Raw genomic sequence first — 15,685 nt, forward strand, 5'->3', positions numbered from 1 at the left:
GGTAACATGTGGTCCATGGTCGCCGTCGGTGCAGAAAGAGGCACTGCACAGTGCAAGGTGTTATCTGCATGCAGAAAAAGAGTCATACCCAAGAGATGGAGAGCAGACAGGACTGCCGTTCAACTGTGTATAAGCTGGCGAAAGGTCTGATCGCAAGATGGACACAATGCACCAAGTAAGGCGCCCTTCCCCAATCGGCTCGCTCTTCGGAAAATTTTGAGAGATGGAGGTCAAACCCAACAGGGGACCATCATATAAGGCCGAAAAGTTTGAGACTCCTTTTAGTCGCCTCTTACGACAGGCAGGAATACCGCGGGCCTATTCTAACCCCCAAACCCGCACGGGGGCGATAAGGTTTCATAACTAACCTTTTTTCGTAGGACTCTCCATACAGTTGATTGTGGAATTTGCAGCTCTCTGCTAGCTCTGCGAGTCGATTTTCCTGGGATGCGAACAAATGCTTGCTGGATGCTACATTTTCATCACTCGTTCTCAGCCGTCCAGAACTTTCCCCTTTGCACAAACACCTATTCTCTGTAAACTGCTTATACCAATGTTTAATACACCACCTATCAGGAGGTTTAACACCATACTTCGTTCGAAATGCACGCTGTACAACTGTCGTCGATTCACTTCTGCCATACTCAATAACACAAAAAGCTTTCTGTTGAGCGGTCGCCATCTTATCATCAATTGACGCTGACGCCTAGTCAACAGCGCCTCAAGCGAACAAATGTACAACTAAATGAAACTATAGCTTCCTTAATTCGCCGACATACAGTGCTTAGCTCTGCCTTTTGTCGTTGCAGAGTTTTAAATTCCTAAAGGTGTGGTATTCTTTTTGAATCACCCTGTATAATAGATATGCCTAAATGTCAATATATTCATATTTTCATAGGAAAGGCCACGTGCATTCATAGGGGATAATTTTTGTCAACACCTACTGTCTAAACTTATATACTAAATACAGTTGTTACAGTTTTGAACCTTTTTACACACTTAATATATATTTACATACAGTTTGTTTGAGCAAGCTGCTTGCCAGCGCAGGGGAAGCCTAACAGACACATCACTGTGGTCCAAAACCACTCGGAAGTGACGTCAAAATGACGTACACGCAAAAGCGCTGCACACTTGTCGACTGATCGAGATCTGTGGTCGAATCGAGTTAGCAGGAAAAGCGTCTGCTTTGTTGTTCACTGTCATACTGACCGTGTATCTTGAGTGGTTGTGTGTATTCGCCATTGAGCAAAATGTCTCAGGTGTATGAAAACATCTTTCGTGACGCTCTGAAAGATTTCAGAGTTTTGGAGGATGGCGTGATTTCAGGCTATTGTAATTCTTTGGAGGAGGTAATAATAATTTTATGTTAGAATTGGCTGGCAAAAATATGCGCCTTTAGGGACATTAGGAACTCTGGAAAATAATTTTCTTTCTGCTGCCAGTGAAGATTTCATCTTAATAAATTTTCTGTGTCGCTTTCCGCGATCTGATTCCAATTTTTAAGTGAGTTTTTTTTTATGTATTATGCAGTTTTTTCTTTGTTTTCGTTGTGAGGTGCTGCGTTGTTACATTACTTTTACTGTAACATATACATGTGGAATATTGTAATTAATGATCGCTGTTAAGGAAGTTAATGGCAACTTTGTTTAAAAATTTGCCGTTTGTGAGTTCATCTATGTATTAAAGTAAGTGAAACTGAACATTGCAGCAGCTCACGCGCAAACGTCGTCTCGAGTAAATGGCATAATTTAGCAGACACACACGTGAAAATGGGACTCAGGGCCTGGGAACAGTCATGCAAAAGGAAAATAAAAAGCATTATATTTGCAGCTAATGTCATTGCCAGAGCGTGGGCTCTGTATTCCACACAAATGTATCCTGCATTTTCCTAGGAATTTTACGTAGTTCTTTCTAATTGCAGTATCAGCTCCAGTGCATAATTGCACAAATCCATTACTGCTGTTTTCTTTGTGCTGGCACTGAGCTGAATTCTGAGATTAGCTAGGAAACTGTCTATGCAGGGATATGGAACTCTGTAATTCGAATGACTGTAAGATCCGTAGTTTCTCACCAAAGTTTCAGCAAGGTCAGTGACATCAAATATGAAACACCTTTTTTCATCAATAGCACTGTAATGAATGCAAATGTTGCAACATGACCACGTTTGGCGTCCCTGCTGAATTCTGAGCAAAGGTGTATTGTTGATGGCTGCCGAGTGAGAGCTTTTTGTTCAGGATACCGTTGCTCAGTAATAACTGTCCACTTAATTAATACATGTTACAATGTGTCAATTATTACCACTGCTTAGGTGGCTGCTTAAGTGTGTGTGGATAATGTTGTAACTCTATTGGGATTGCTGGATTATATTGGTAGACAAAGTCTGTCAGGATCTAAAATTGTCTCAGCACCACTCTGAATTTTGATGATAATGTAAGCTGTTTGTCTTTAGACATGCTCGTTGGTGAATATTGGTCCTCATAGGGTATAGAACCTTGACACTTTGAAGCCCTCAAAGTTAAACTTCTCTTACAGGTGTTCTTTCACATCTACACTCTTTTCTTATTGCCCTGCTAGATTTTATTTTAATTTCTTCTATTGATCTGGCTGTTACTGGAGATGATGTTGATGGGAGTGACTTATTAAGTCACTTATTTATTTTTCTTAGCTTTTCCTCTCACAACATAGTACGTGGGATGAGGCAAAATGTCTTCTGGAGATATTATCTCAGTCCTTCTACTGGAAAGTGTTGACTTCTCGAGGAGGAGAAATGTTGAGGTCTGCATCTATAACCTTGTCAGGAATACCAATAGTAGAAATAGCTGGCAAATCACTTTTAAGTCTGGAGTGTATCAGTCAAATAAGCCTTAAAAGTGCTGTATTATTTCTGTTGGTGATAAGGAGGAATTCTGGCTAACAAGCCCAGATCGTGATTGATTTTGCTCTATTTGTCATTAGATAATTTCCTGTATCATACAATAACTTAAGTAAGACTTCAAGACAAGAAGTCATAGCTTATGGCTTGTATGATGTGGCAGAGTATGCAAAATTATGCTGTTTTTTTTTTCATATGATGATTATGCAGAATCATAAGTTGTGGTCCTTGAGGGAAGTGGCTTATGTACGTAAAGGAAGTTTCACGAATTCTGTCGTATCATGCTCTTTCCCAGGTCTTTGTTACAAATTTCAATCCCTTTGCAAATTAATGTGCCAAGATGCTTGCAGATTTTGTGATTAAGCTTAATGGATGTTGTATTGAAGTAATGTAGTCAGAGGTCTTTCTTCCACTTTTGTTAAGAGTTTGACAGCCGAAAACTGATATTTTTCAATTGTAGGAGAGAAATCTTTTTGTATGTTTTACAAAAACTTTTTCATGGATGTATTAACCAGTTTCAACTTTCATCAGTTGTACTGGGTAGTTTTGATAGGTGATTGTCTTATTCTTAGTATATAAAGCCTGGAATTCATAGTATGCATAATTGTTATGCTTAATAAAGCTTTTGTTGACATAAGGCAAGGCGTGCTTGTAATGAGGTTAATTGAAGCACTATCAGTTAAACCCAAAACTAGGTCATTAAACATCATGTGCACTTGGAAAATATTTCTCATCATCATAATCACAACTGAAAGAACATTTTACGATCACAATTTTAACTGAAGTCAGCATTAACATAATTTGTGGTCAGTGAATAACAATGGAATAAAAGCAAAAGAGCAAACAACTCATCCATGGTTAATAACATAACACTTACTTACTTTAGCTGTCAAAAACATCAGATGTGATGAAAGGCTGTGTACATTAAATAACTGAATTTTGTAAAGCCTAAAATTTCCCTCTTCATTCATTTTTCCCAGTGTAGTTACCCCCAGTTTATGCTAATGGTCACTTTATTCTCAGGTGGAAACACTTCTTGATCAGCCGGAAACTGTGGGGTTTTCATACTGCGTGAGAAGTAGTCGTTTTAAAGAGCCATCTTCAGATATGAAAAGTGAACTGCTGCATTAATTACTTTCTGTGGTTTACCATTTTAGTTCATATATGTATACTTGAAGGAAGAGCTTAGTTTGCTGGAATTAGGGGTAGTATATATACTTTAAATGGACATTTCTTTCTAAGCTGCACTAACAATTGATGGAATTGACTCTTTTTGTTATTGTTAATAGTTGTGATATGCAAGGCAGAATTGTATTATTTTCCTCTGTGTTGTTGACTTGTTAGTCATTTATCCATTTTCACAGCCATACACTCAGTAATTTTTACCCACTTGCATTTGATAATAGGCTGATTAAAAATATTTGTTGGTTGACAATCCCTGTCAGAGCTGGTTTCCTCCAATCAGAGTGTTGAATGCGTCAGGTCCAAACTATCTCTGTTCGCCATTTCCTGACTGCCACAACAGATGATCAATCTACTTACATTTTCTTGTCTGACGTCCTTTCTTGATTTGTTTGAACGCCATGCAATCATTTGCTGCCTTCAACCAGATTGGCCTTAAACAACATTTTAAGACAGTAGGCATAACTACGTATCCTTAAAATATCTTTATGGTGCAAGAGACAGCTTTACCATCGTAACATGATGTGAAAGGCTGCTGTGGTTGAAGGCAGCACATGATCACTGGGACCAAATAATCTTACATGAGTATAATGTAGAGTGATGGCATAGTGTAATGTATAAGAAACATTCCTGATCCATATAAAGTAGTGGATTTGAGTCTTGACAGATTCTTTGATATTTTTTAGAGCAAAATATTATCAAAATTACTTCATTATTTTTATTCAGTTAATAGGTTTGGATGCAGTTTTATTTCTAACACTCTGCTGTGTCATTTTCGACATTGTATTTACTTTTTAATTCCTGATACTTCTTCTTCATATCATTATTTCATTTGAAATCAGCTTGTCACCTATAACCTGTAACTGAATGCAAACCATGACTGCTCATCAGTTGGTAATTTGGCAGTCCATGCAGCTTGTGTGAGGACAGTTTCAGGTGCCATAATTAATGAAAGGAAGAAATTAGTTTGCTTTTAGCACTGACATACATTTCTTTTTGTCTTGAGTTTGCTTATAGAGAATAGCTTCAGCTAATTTCCTGCCACGTGCTTAGTGTTGGATGTTTCACCATCAAGCCAGGGCAGGCAACAGCATTAGGTGTGAGGCTATGCTGTGACTGCCCCTGGTCACACGGCATTACATCTACATCTACATTACTACTCTGCAATTCACATTTAAGTGCTTGGCAGAGGGTTCATCGAACCACAATCATACTATCTCTCTACTATTCCACTCCCGAACAGCGAGCGGGAAAAACGAACACTTAAACCTTTCTGTTCGAGCTCTGATTTCTCTTATTTTATTTTCATGATTATTCCTACCTATGTAGGTTGTGCTCAACAAAATATTTTTGCATTCGGAAGAGAAAGTTGGTAACTGAAATTTCGTAAAAAGGTCTCGCCGCGATGAAAAACATCTATGCTGTAATGACTTCCATCCCAACTCGAGTATCATATCTGCCACACTCTCTCCCCTATAACGCGATAATACAAAACGAGCTGCCCTTTTTTGCACCCTTTCGATGTCCTCCGTCAATCCCACCTGGTAAGGATCCCACACCGCGCAGCAATATTCTAACAGAGGACGAACGAGTGTAGTGTAAGCTGTCTCTTTAGTGGACTTGTTGCATCTTCTAAGTGTCCTGCCAATGAAACGCAACCTTTGGCTCGCCTTCCCGACAATATTATTTATGTGGTCCTTCCAACTGAAGTTGTTCGTAATTTTAACACACAGGTACTTAGTTGAATTGACAGCCTTGAGAATTGTACTGTTTATCGAGTAATCGAATTCCAACGGATTTCTTTTGGAACTCATGTGGATCATCTCACACTTTTCGTTATTTAGCGTCAACTGCCACCTGACACACCATACAGCAATCTTTTCTAAATAGCTTTGCAGCTGATATTAGTCTTCGGATGACCTTACTAGACGGTAAATTACAGCATCATCTGCGAACAGTCTAAGAGAACTGCTCAGATTGTCACCCAGGTCATTTATATAGATCAGGAACAGTACAGCTCCCAGGACACTTCCCTGGGGAACACCTGATATCACTTCAGTTTTACTCGATGATTTGCCGTCTATTACTATGAACTGCGACCTTCCTGACAGGAAATCACGAATCCAGTCGCACAACTGAGACGATACCCCATAGCTCCGCAGCTTGATTAGAAGTTGCTTGTGAGGAACGGTGTCAAAAGCTTTCTGGAAATCTAGAAATACGGAATCAACTTGAGATCCCCTGTCGATAGCGGCCATTACTTCGTGCGAATAAAGAGCTAGCTGAGTTGCACAAGAGCGATGTTTTCTGAAGCCATGCTGATTACGTGTCAATAGATCGTTCCCTTCGAGGTGATTCATAATATTTGAATACAGTATATGCTCCAAAACCCTACTGCAAACCGACGTCAATGATATAGGTCTGTAGTTAAATGGATTACTCCTACTACCCTTCTTGAACACTGGTGCGACCTGCGCAATTTTCCAATCTGTAGGTACAGATCTATCGGTGAGTGAGCGGTTGTATATGAGTGCTAAGTAGGGAGCTATAGTATCAGCGTAATCTGAAAGGAACCTAATCGGTATACAATCTGGACCTGAAGACTTGCCCGTGTCAAGCGATTTGAGTTGCTTCGCAAACCCCTAAGGTATCTACTTCTAAGAAACTCATGCTAGCAGATGTTAGTGTTTCAAATTCTGGAATATTCCATTCGTCTTCCCTGGTGAAGGAATTTCGGAAAACTGCGTTCAATAACTCCGCTTTAGCGGCACAGTCATCGATAACAGTACCATCGGCACTGCGCAGCAAAGGTATTGACTGCGTCTTGCCGCTTGTGTACTTTACATATGACCAGAATTTCTTCGGATTTTCTACCAAATTTCGAGACAATGTTTCGTTGTGGAAACTATTAAAGGCATCTCGCATCGAAGTATGTGCCAAATTTCGCGCGTCTGTAAATTTTAGCCCATCTTCGGGATTTCGCGTTCTTCTGAACTTCGCATGCTTTTTCCGTTGCCTCTGCAACAGCGTTCGGACCTTTTTTGTGTACCACGGGGGATCCGTTCAATCTCTTACCAATTTATGAGGTATGAATATCTCAATTGCTGTTGCTACTATATCTTTGAATTTGAGCCACATCTCGTCTACATTCGCATAGTCAGTTCGGAAGGAATGGAAATTGTCTTTTAGGAAGGCTTCTAGTGGCACTTTATCCGCTTTTTTAAATAAAATTATTTTGCGTTTGTTTCGGATGGATTTGGAAGAAATGGTATTGAGCCTAGCTACAATGACCTTGTGATCACTAATCCCTAAATGTATTAATTGTTGTGAACAAAGTACGATTAACAGTTCTTCTGTAGCATGCTGACAGCCATTTTCTAGGATATATTGCACATCATGTTATGTTTAGGTTATCAAATGAGTTTAAATTCTGGGCTATAAAATGTCGTATCTGCCACAGTTACGCCATTGGTCACTCCAAAACCAGTTGTCAGCAGAGTATGTCATATTCATGTTCTTTCATAATGGCCACTTCCAACACTGCACAGAGTTACATGTATACGTTTCCCATCCTTTCGTAATCCCAACCTGTGCTCTGCCTCTACTGAGCTAAACCTCCTTTTTTTAACATGAAAATTAAATTGAACAGCACTTGCTGAGTGACCTGCTCTGTTGCCTATAATACAGCAGCAGCCGGTGTGCTAACACTTTAGCAACAAGTGACAGATGCCAACTAACAAATAATTTTAATGAAGCTATACTGCTGTGTTCATGTTGAAATGGTTTTCGATAATTGTGGTGTAGATATGTAAAACAGTAGTCAGCTCACTGAACCTATTGACGGGCATGTTTAGCTTTATTGTCTTCCTGTTTATTTTTTGTAATTCCACATTCATAGTAATTACATTTTTCTACATAAGTGTTCTTCACATCTTTGTTTACAAAGAATATTAATTCCACATTTATTGGAACCACAATAAAGCACTTCAGTTGCCCGAAATCAGTACAGTATCCTCATTGCACATGGCAGACAGTTCCATTTCTTTGCTAGATACAATAGGTGTGACATCCCGTAAAATTTTGCTCCAGTACTATGTAAAGTAGATAGACAAATTGCTTCCATCAGTTCAGAGTTTTGACAATACCTGTCAAATGAATGAAATGTTTTCTCGCATTGTATTTAGTTAATTAACAATAACATATGTGAATTATATATCAATAACAATGTTTGTGTTTTTGTCTGTGAGAAATATATTAACTGTTCCAGGTAAAACAAAGCATTTCTTCAAGCAAATACAGGGACATGTCCCTATCTCCTTTTTTGGTTGTGCATTTGCAGTGGAGAGTGTGTGTGGTCAAGGCACTGTGTTTTGGGGCCAAAATACTATAAAAGTATAGAATCTAGTGTACCTGAGCACTTGGTAATATCATGCTGTGTTTCCATAAAACAAGTTCGTTACAGGGAAAGTTAATTAAATAAATTTTATAGTAGTTATTTACCCTCTTTAGGGAGACCGTGTGACTCCTCGTAAGAGATTGAGGATCATGGATACTAGAAAATCCAACTGCCCAGTGACTTTAAATATGAAGTGTATAAGGGTGTATCCTGATTACTGTATGCACTCAGCAACTGAACACAGGGATACAAAGGCAAAAGTAAGTATCCAGTTTGGGTTCTGCTTGGAGAAAATTTTACATGATCAGTTGACAGTATGCTTTAAAATCTATTGTTTTTAATGCTCTTAATTAAATAATTGATGCATTTTTGTCTTACAGGTTCTTGCAAGTCTACAGAAAGATTTGGCATTGCCATGCCCACCTAAGAGCTACCTACGTTTTTATTTGACTGCTTCCCCGCAAGTGCACACACACATGCTACTGAAAGTGTTGAAGCAAGTGGGTACATACATCCTTCACTTGTAAAGGAAATCAAAAACTTAGTACTCAGTGGAATGGCATCTCTCAGTCATTAAGTTGGCTCTAGATAGATTTGTTGAAATCAATTTTACTGGGACACACATACCAGGTCAAATGAATACTACCTTTTACCACACAGAGAAAACAATTTACAGTCACATTTATTGGACCCTTTATGGTATAAATAAAGTATTGTTTGACGAGACTAGACTGCAGAATCAGGTTGATGCGTGGCACAAAGACTCGAGCAATCACATGATTTATTGTAGACATTGCACGGGAGCCAATGGTGAAGTGAAACCTTTACTTTTTTGCTATCAGAGCAGTTGGCAGAGAGATCTTTTGAAGAAGTATGGGGGTAGTTGTTTGTTAGATGAAACATACAAAACAACATCATATGATATTCCTTTATTTTTTATAGCTGTGAAGAGTAATGTGGGCTATTTGGTTGTCGGTTTTTTCTTAATTCAGATTGAAAATGCAAGATCCATTCATGAAGCACTAGACATTTTCATGGACTGGAACAAGGATTGGAATCCCCTCTATTGGGTTACCGATTTCTCGGAGTCGGAGATAAAGGAAACTGAGCAAGCATTCCCTCAGACAAAAGTTTACTTTTGCCTTTTCCATCGAAAACAGGCACGGGGAAGATGGTTGAAAAAAAAGGATAATCTACGTGTACCAAATGACATGAAGACATTTCTGGATACGTGGTAAGAAACTTCAGAACCACCAACAGAGATAGAATTTAGAGATCATGTAGAAGAGTTGCGAACGCATGAGGTTTCTCGGAGAAACGAGCGTGCATGGCCATACTTTAAACAGCAATGGCTAACGGTATGTGAAAGATGGGTGAAAGCATATGAGGACAAGGGCAGATTTGCAACCATTGACACTACAAATGGAGTTGAAGCCATGAACAAGGTTGTAAAACATTTTTTCCTTAAACACAATTCAGGCAGGGCTTTAACTGTCATTACTAAGGTTATAATAAACCAGTTTCTTCCTAGCCTAATTCGAAAATACTGTCTGCAGAATTCTGCCATCAAAGCTTTATAACAAAGATGTTCCACTGTTTTTGCATAAAAAAATAAACAAGTTTGTGAAACATGTCATGCAGCGATATGCATCAGCAAAAGTTGAGTTAACAGCAAGATCAGTGAGTAAGAGATCGGATGGTTCATTTTGTGTGGAGAGTGCAAAGTCCAAGAACTGTAATTATGTTGTAAACTTTGATATACCAGATTGCACATGTGAAGATTTTCGGATATATAAATACCCATGCAAGCATTTCTGTGCAATCTTTATTTTTTACCCAGAGTGGGGTTTTGATAAAATGCCAGAAAGTTATAAGACTAGTCCATTAATCTGTCTTGATGAAATTTATGGGGTGGGCTTTAGAAGGGGCTCTTTAGTAATTTCATATGAAGGCAGTAGTAGTGATGAAGCTGTTGAGGAGGCTGTCGAGGCAGCAAATACAGATGGTCTTGTTCAAACCCAGAATATTCCTTTGCAGCAGTTTGCAGCAAGGGAGCTGTGTAAACAGATTTATAATCTCACATACAACTGCAGCAACAGTGAAACATTACAGAAAGTACTTGAATCACTGAGCAACTGTGTGCAAGATTTGCAATTAGCAAATCCTGAAGTTGGTGGTCTCCCATTAGCAGTGCCATCAACTTCCAAACAATAGCGAAGAACAATGCCAAAAGCCTTACAAGATCTGTCTTAAACACATTATAACTTTCCATTTGAAGGGTAAGAAATGACTGTTTATTTGAATTTTAGATAGCTCTTTGTCTATGTAAAATACAAATAAGCTCCGTCATTTCTGATCCTCGAGATGGAATGCTATGAGGTTTGTATGTTGGTCTCTGATTTTAAACTTTGTTGCACATTTGAATTTCGAAGTAGCAATAGATAAAATATTATAAAAAGGATAGTTGCCACATTTGTGTTTGTGAATGAGTGAGTGTGCGCGTGTGCTTTTGAAAAGGCCCTTGTTGTCCGAAAGATAAGTCCGATAGTCTTTTTGTTGTGCCTTTCTGTGACTCAGCATCTTCACTATTTGGTGAGCAGCAACAACTATCCTTTTCATAATATTGTTACATTCCATCCGGGATTTTTCATTGTTCATCAGAGAAAAGATTTTTCTGAGGAATTAAACTAGGTGGTAGTGTAGAACTTGCGAACTTTTTACAATATGAAAAAAAGATTTTAACTTTAAGTTAATTCAAATATGGGACAATGTTGAGAGTTGAAACGGTGGAAAAAATAAATAAGATATATCTTAGTGGCATTGAGATGTCGTATGACTGATGTAGGAAAGATTTTGCATTTCTTTTTCCAAGTAAGAATGCACTTGCTTCAATACATGTCTAGTGATTCACGTGATACAGAGATATAGATAGTGCCCTGTTAATGAACATGTGAGATTGCCCAATATCACTTTGACAGAAGTGTATAGTGTTTCCTTGATATGGTATCTGGTCAGCAATGTCATTGGGGCCAAATGAAGTAAGTACTGAGTTTCTTTATTTACTTTGGAAGCTTAATGTGTATCAGTTACCTACATATTGGATATCTACCACCTTGCTTCTAATGTTCTTAATAACTTTGCAGAGTTACTGCAGATACCACAGCAGAAGCAATTACTGTTACTGGAATACCAGTAATGTTTATTAAATTCAGTTATAAAGTAGTTCTGGGCATTGCAGCTGGTGAGCAGTCATCGAGCACCAAAAGAAGTGAGTATTAAATTTTGGAATTGTGCCTTGAAAACATGTGTATCATGTTGCATAACTCAATTACTTGTTGATTTATTTGTTAGGTTCAGCTATTATGGATTTCTGGCCTTCAGTCCATGGGAAAATTCACACCAGAGTGCATGAAGACTGTTATATTCCAAGGATATCTTGGAAGATTGATAGTATTCCTGAAGGAAAACAATCCATATAGTGTTTCATATGTGTATCAAACTGCCATTTGTTGTGGCACATAAATGTTTGCAACTTGATTGTAATTTTTGAACAGTTTCTCAACAATCCAAGAATTTCTTATAATGAGAAGTAGACATTGTTGCTTGGTTAAAGGAAATACAAATCAGTCAAAACAACTACCCTATTAACTTCCCACAGAGAAATATTTTTCACTACTGCTACTTAAAAATTCAAATGTGTGACAAAGTTTGCTTACAGAACTTGTCATAAAGATCTCCCTTATTTGTATTTTTTAGATAGCTCTTATTGTTTGATCTTTCAAATGGAATGCTATGACTTCCATGTGATCTATTCCTTAGCAGTTAATTATCCATTAAGGCACAAATATATGAACATTACAATGAGAGGGGTCTTTATGCCAGGCCCTGTAAAAGTAATGGCATCTTACTTAATATTATTGTTGGGAATTTGATGGCACAGCTGTGGGGAGACCACAAATTTCAGGGTTTGCTAACTGCAAATCTGGCACACAGTTGCTGAGTGATTAAAGTACTTTTCATAATGTTTCACTGTTGATACAGTTGTATGTGAGATTATAAATCTGTTTGAACAACACCTTCACTTCAAATTGCTGCAGAGAAATGGTTAAGGTATCAGTGTGATGCTCTGTGTTTCCTCAACTGTGTCCTCATTGCTACTGTCTTCATGTGAAATTACTGCAGACACACTTCTGGAACCAAACCTGTACATCTCGTGAAGACAGATTAGTGGGCTATTCCTGCAGCTTTCTGGTATTTTATCAAAACCTCACTCTGGATAGAAAATAAAGATTGCACAGAAATGCTTGCATGGGTATTTATATATCTCAAAATCTTCACATGTGCAGTTTGGTAGAGCAAAGCTTAAAACATAATTACAGTCTTTGAACATTGTATTCTCCATACAAAACATTGTCCAACTTCACATTCACTAATGTTGCAGTTAACTCAACTTTCCCTGGTGCATATCGCTGCATGACATGTTTCACAAACTTGGGCAGAATTGTGCAGACAGTAGTTTCTAGATAAGCTTGGAAGAAATTGATTTCTTATATCCGTAGTAGCCCCATTCAAGGTCCCATCTGTATTGCATTTTAGGAAGAAAAAAAAAGAGTTTACAATCTTGTTCATGGCTTCAACTCCACTTTTAATATCAATGGTATCAAAATTGCCCTTGTCCTCATAAGCTTCCACTCTCTTTTCATGTACCAATAGCCACTGCTGTTAAACATGCATAAGTGTTTCTCTGTTGGTGATTCTGAAATTTCTTGCCACATGCTCAGAAATCTCTTCATGTCATTTGGTATATATTCAGCCATCTTCCTCAAACCTGTTTCAGACTGAAAAGGCACAAGTAAACTTTTGTCTGAGGAAATTCTTGATCAGTTGTGTTTATCTCAGACTATAAGAAATCAGTAACCCAATAGATGGGATTCCAATCCTTGAAAATGGCTAGTGCTTCATGAATGGATCTCGCATTTTCAACTTGAATGAAAAAGAAAACCAAATAACCCACATTACTCTTTACAGCTATAAAAAAATAAAGGCATATCATGTGTTGTTGTTTTGTATGTTGCATATAACAACTATTCCTGTACTACTTCAAAAGATCTCTTTGCTAACAGCTCTGATAGAAAAAAAGTGATGGTTTCACTCCTCCATTGGCACCTATACCATGTTTGTAATAAATCATATGATCGCTTTAGAAATGAGTGTCCTGATTGATATAAAAAACAGTTTTCAAATTTTCTGTACAAACTGTAAACAGTTCCTCAGTTAGTGATTGTGGAAGAGATTGCCATAGCCACAGTATTGATCCACTGTTAGGTGGTAAACCTACAATTTCCTTCCAGTATGAGCCAAGTGAAGTAAAACTGTGGTTGGAGAAATGTTTTATATTCTTAAACTGAGTATTTGTAACCCATTATGTTGGATTGCAGTTCATGTGTCAACACTTTAAAATGTTTAGTTCTTCAATGATGACACTTGATACAATTTCAATTTTTTAAGGCTATTCTGTGTCAAGTTAAACTTTGAATTATCCATTTAAACTCATTTTTTGCTGTGTGGCAGATGGATTTATGTTCATGTAATATTTTTAACGTTGATTGTAGTAAGATGTAATCATATATAAATGCCCAATAAAATAGATTGATATTTATATTTTTTGTTTCTGTATAATAATCCTGTAGCTTGGTGACCTGTGTTAGGGGTGTGTGTGTGTGTGTGTGTGTGTGTGTGTGTGTGTGTGTGTGTGTAAGATATCATTTCATGGGAAATGTGGCAACAACAGATCATAAATTGTGTGCAGAATATACCTAATTATCAACACCTGTAAGCGGCTAAAGGTCTGGATTTCATTATAATTTCATTCTTCGAGAGCTGCAAGATTGCCAATGGTATCTGTACAGATACCAGCTTCATATAAATTAGTAAGGTTTTTTACTGACTATTGTTCACCAAAGCTGACAACAGGCTGCATTCAGTAGTAGTGCTACATAATGGTGGTACTTCAGTACAACTTTGAACCCTTTAACTGGTTTAGTTCAGCAGGAGCAAAGTATATTCAAGGTATGTTTCACATGCAACCAAGAAACCTTTGCCTTGAATTTCGTGTGATTTTGCACTCTGCCGGTAAGTTTTCCTTTTAGATTTATTAAATTTCTTAAAGAGGCTTGTTACAAACACTATCAATGCACATAGGTAACATGTGTGACTGATATTCCTTACATATCACAACCTTATTTCAGTTTCACTCTGTTGTTGCTGGTAACTGTTATGATAGAAGAGTTGATTTGTGCCACATTAAGGAAGATTAAGAAAAAAGTCATTTACAAACTCGTGAAAAGGAGGCGGGGTTCCCCAAAAGTATAAAGGTTGCCCTAAGCAGTCACTTTCATTGGATTAAGTTCTTTCCATATCCTTTCTGGATATTTCAGCCAGCTGCATCCTATTGTAGAGATAGACTAACCAAAAACCTTAGTGTTACATGAACAGAGCAGAAAAACTTTATTAAATGCGCAAAGGACTGGTAACTACCTTCATGTATGGACCACTTTCCAAAAAATATACACTGTGTCAAGGCATTCAGATTGTACATATTCTTTCTGAATATTTTTATTGTAGCAGGAAGAATGGGGATTGTTTAACTTACCTTTAACCTAAGGTATATTAGATTGTTGTATAAAATTAATCAAAAGAGTAAAGTTGGAATACGGGCTCTTATTGCAACAAGAGATATTAGAGTACAATATTATAAGAGACAGATGAAGACTAGGTGGGAGATAGACTAAGAGAATAATTTCACATGGTGCTGAAAGACCTGCACCCAAACAAGGCACCTGGAGTAGACATTCCCACACATTTGTGGAGATCCTTCAGACAGACAGCCAAGTCGAACTATTCCATGTGGTATGCAAGATAAGAGGAAAAGTGAAAAAACCTTCACGTTTCAGAAGGAAGTAATAATTCCTATTCCAAGAAAACCAGACACTGAAAGTTGGAAATATTACAGAACTATCAGTGTGGCAAGTCATGGTTGTAGTTTGACACAAATTAAGTAAAGAATAGTGGACAAACTGGTAGGTGCCAACTGACCTCAGGAAACATTACTTTGGTATCTGGAAAAAAGTAGCAACACATGAGGCAATATTAGTCCTACGAAAAATCTTACAAGAGGATGTAGGGAAAGCTTTTGACACTGTTGGCTGGACTATACACTAGGAAATTCTGAA

At 37.8% G+C, this 15,685-nt stretch overlaps 1 long non-coding RNA gene across 2 annotated transcripts; it reads left to right on the forward strand.

The window, feature by feature from the left end:
* The first annotated feature begins 1,071 nt into the window (after positions 1-1,071).
* On the forward strand, positions 1,072-14,112 carry LOC126314471 (uncharacterized). 2 transcript variants are annotated; one of them, XR_007555861.1, is made up of 6 exons: positions 1,072-1,352; positions 8,325-8,478; positions 8,567-8,713; positions 8,834-11,491; positions 11,597-11,721; positions 11,805-14,112. It is a non-coding gene; the product is annotated as an uncharacterized LOC126314471 (long non-coding RNA). The 2 variants fall into 2 exon arrangements; XR_007555862.1 differs by lacking the exon at positions 8,325-8,478 and having other exon boundaries at positions 1,104-1,352.
* Positions 14,113-15,685: the final 1,573 nt, after the last annotated feature.

This window comes from Schistocerca gregaria, unplaced genomic scaffold (assembly GCF_023897955.1).
Source record: "Schistocerca gregaria isolate iqSchGreg1 unplaced genomic scaffold, iqSchGreg1.2 ptg000561l, whole genome shotgun sequence".
Lineage (NCBI taxonomy): Eukaryota > Metazoa > Arthropoda > Insecta > Orthoptera > Acrididae > Schistocerca > Schistocerca gregaria.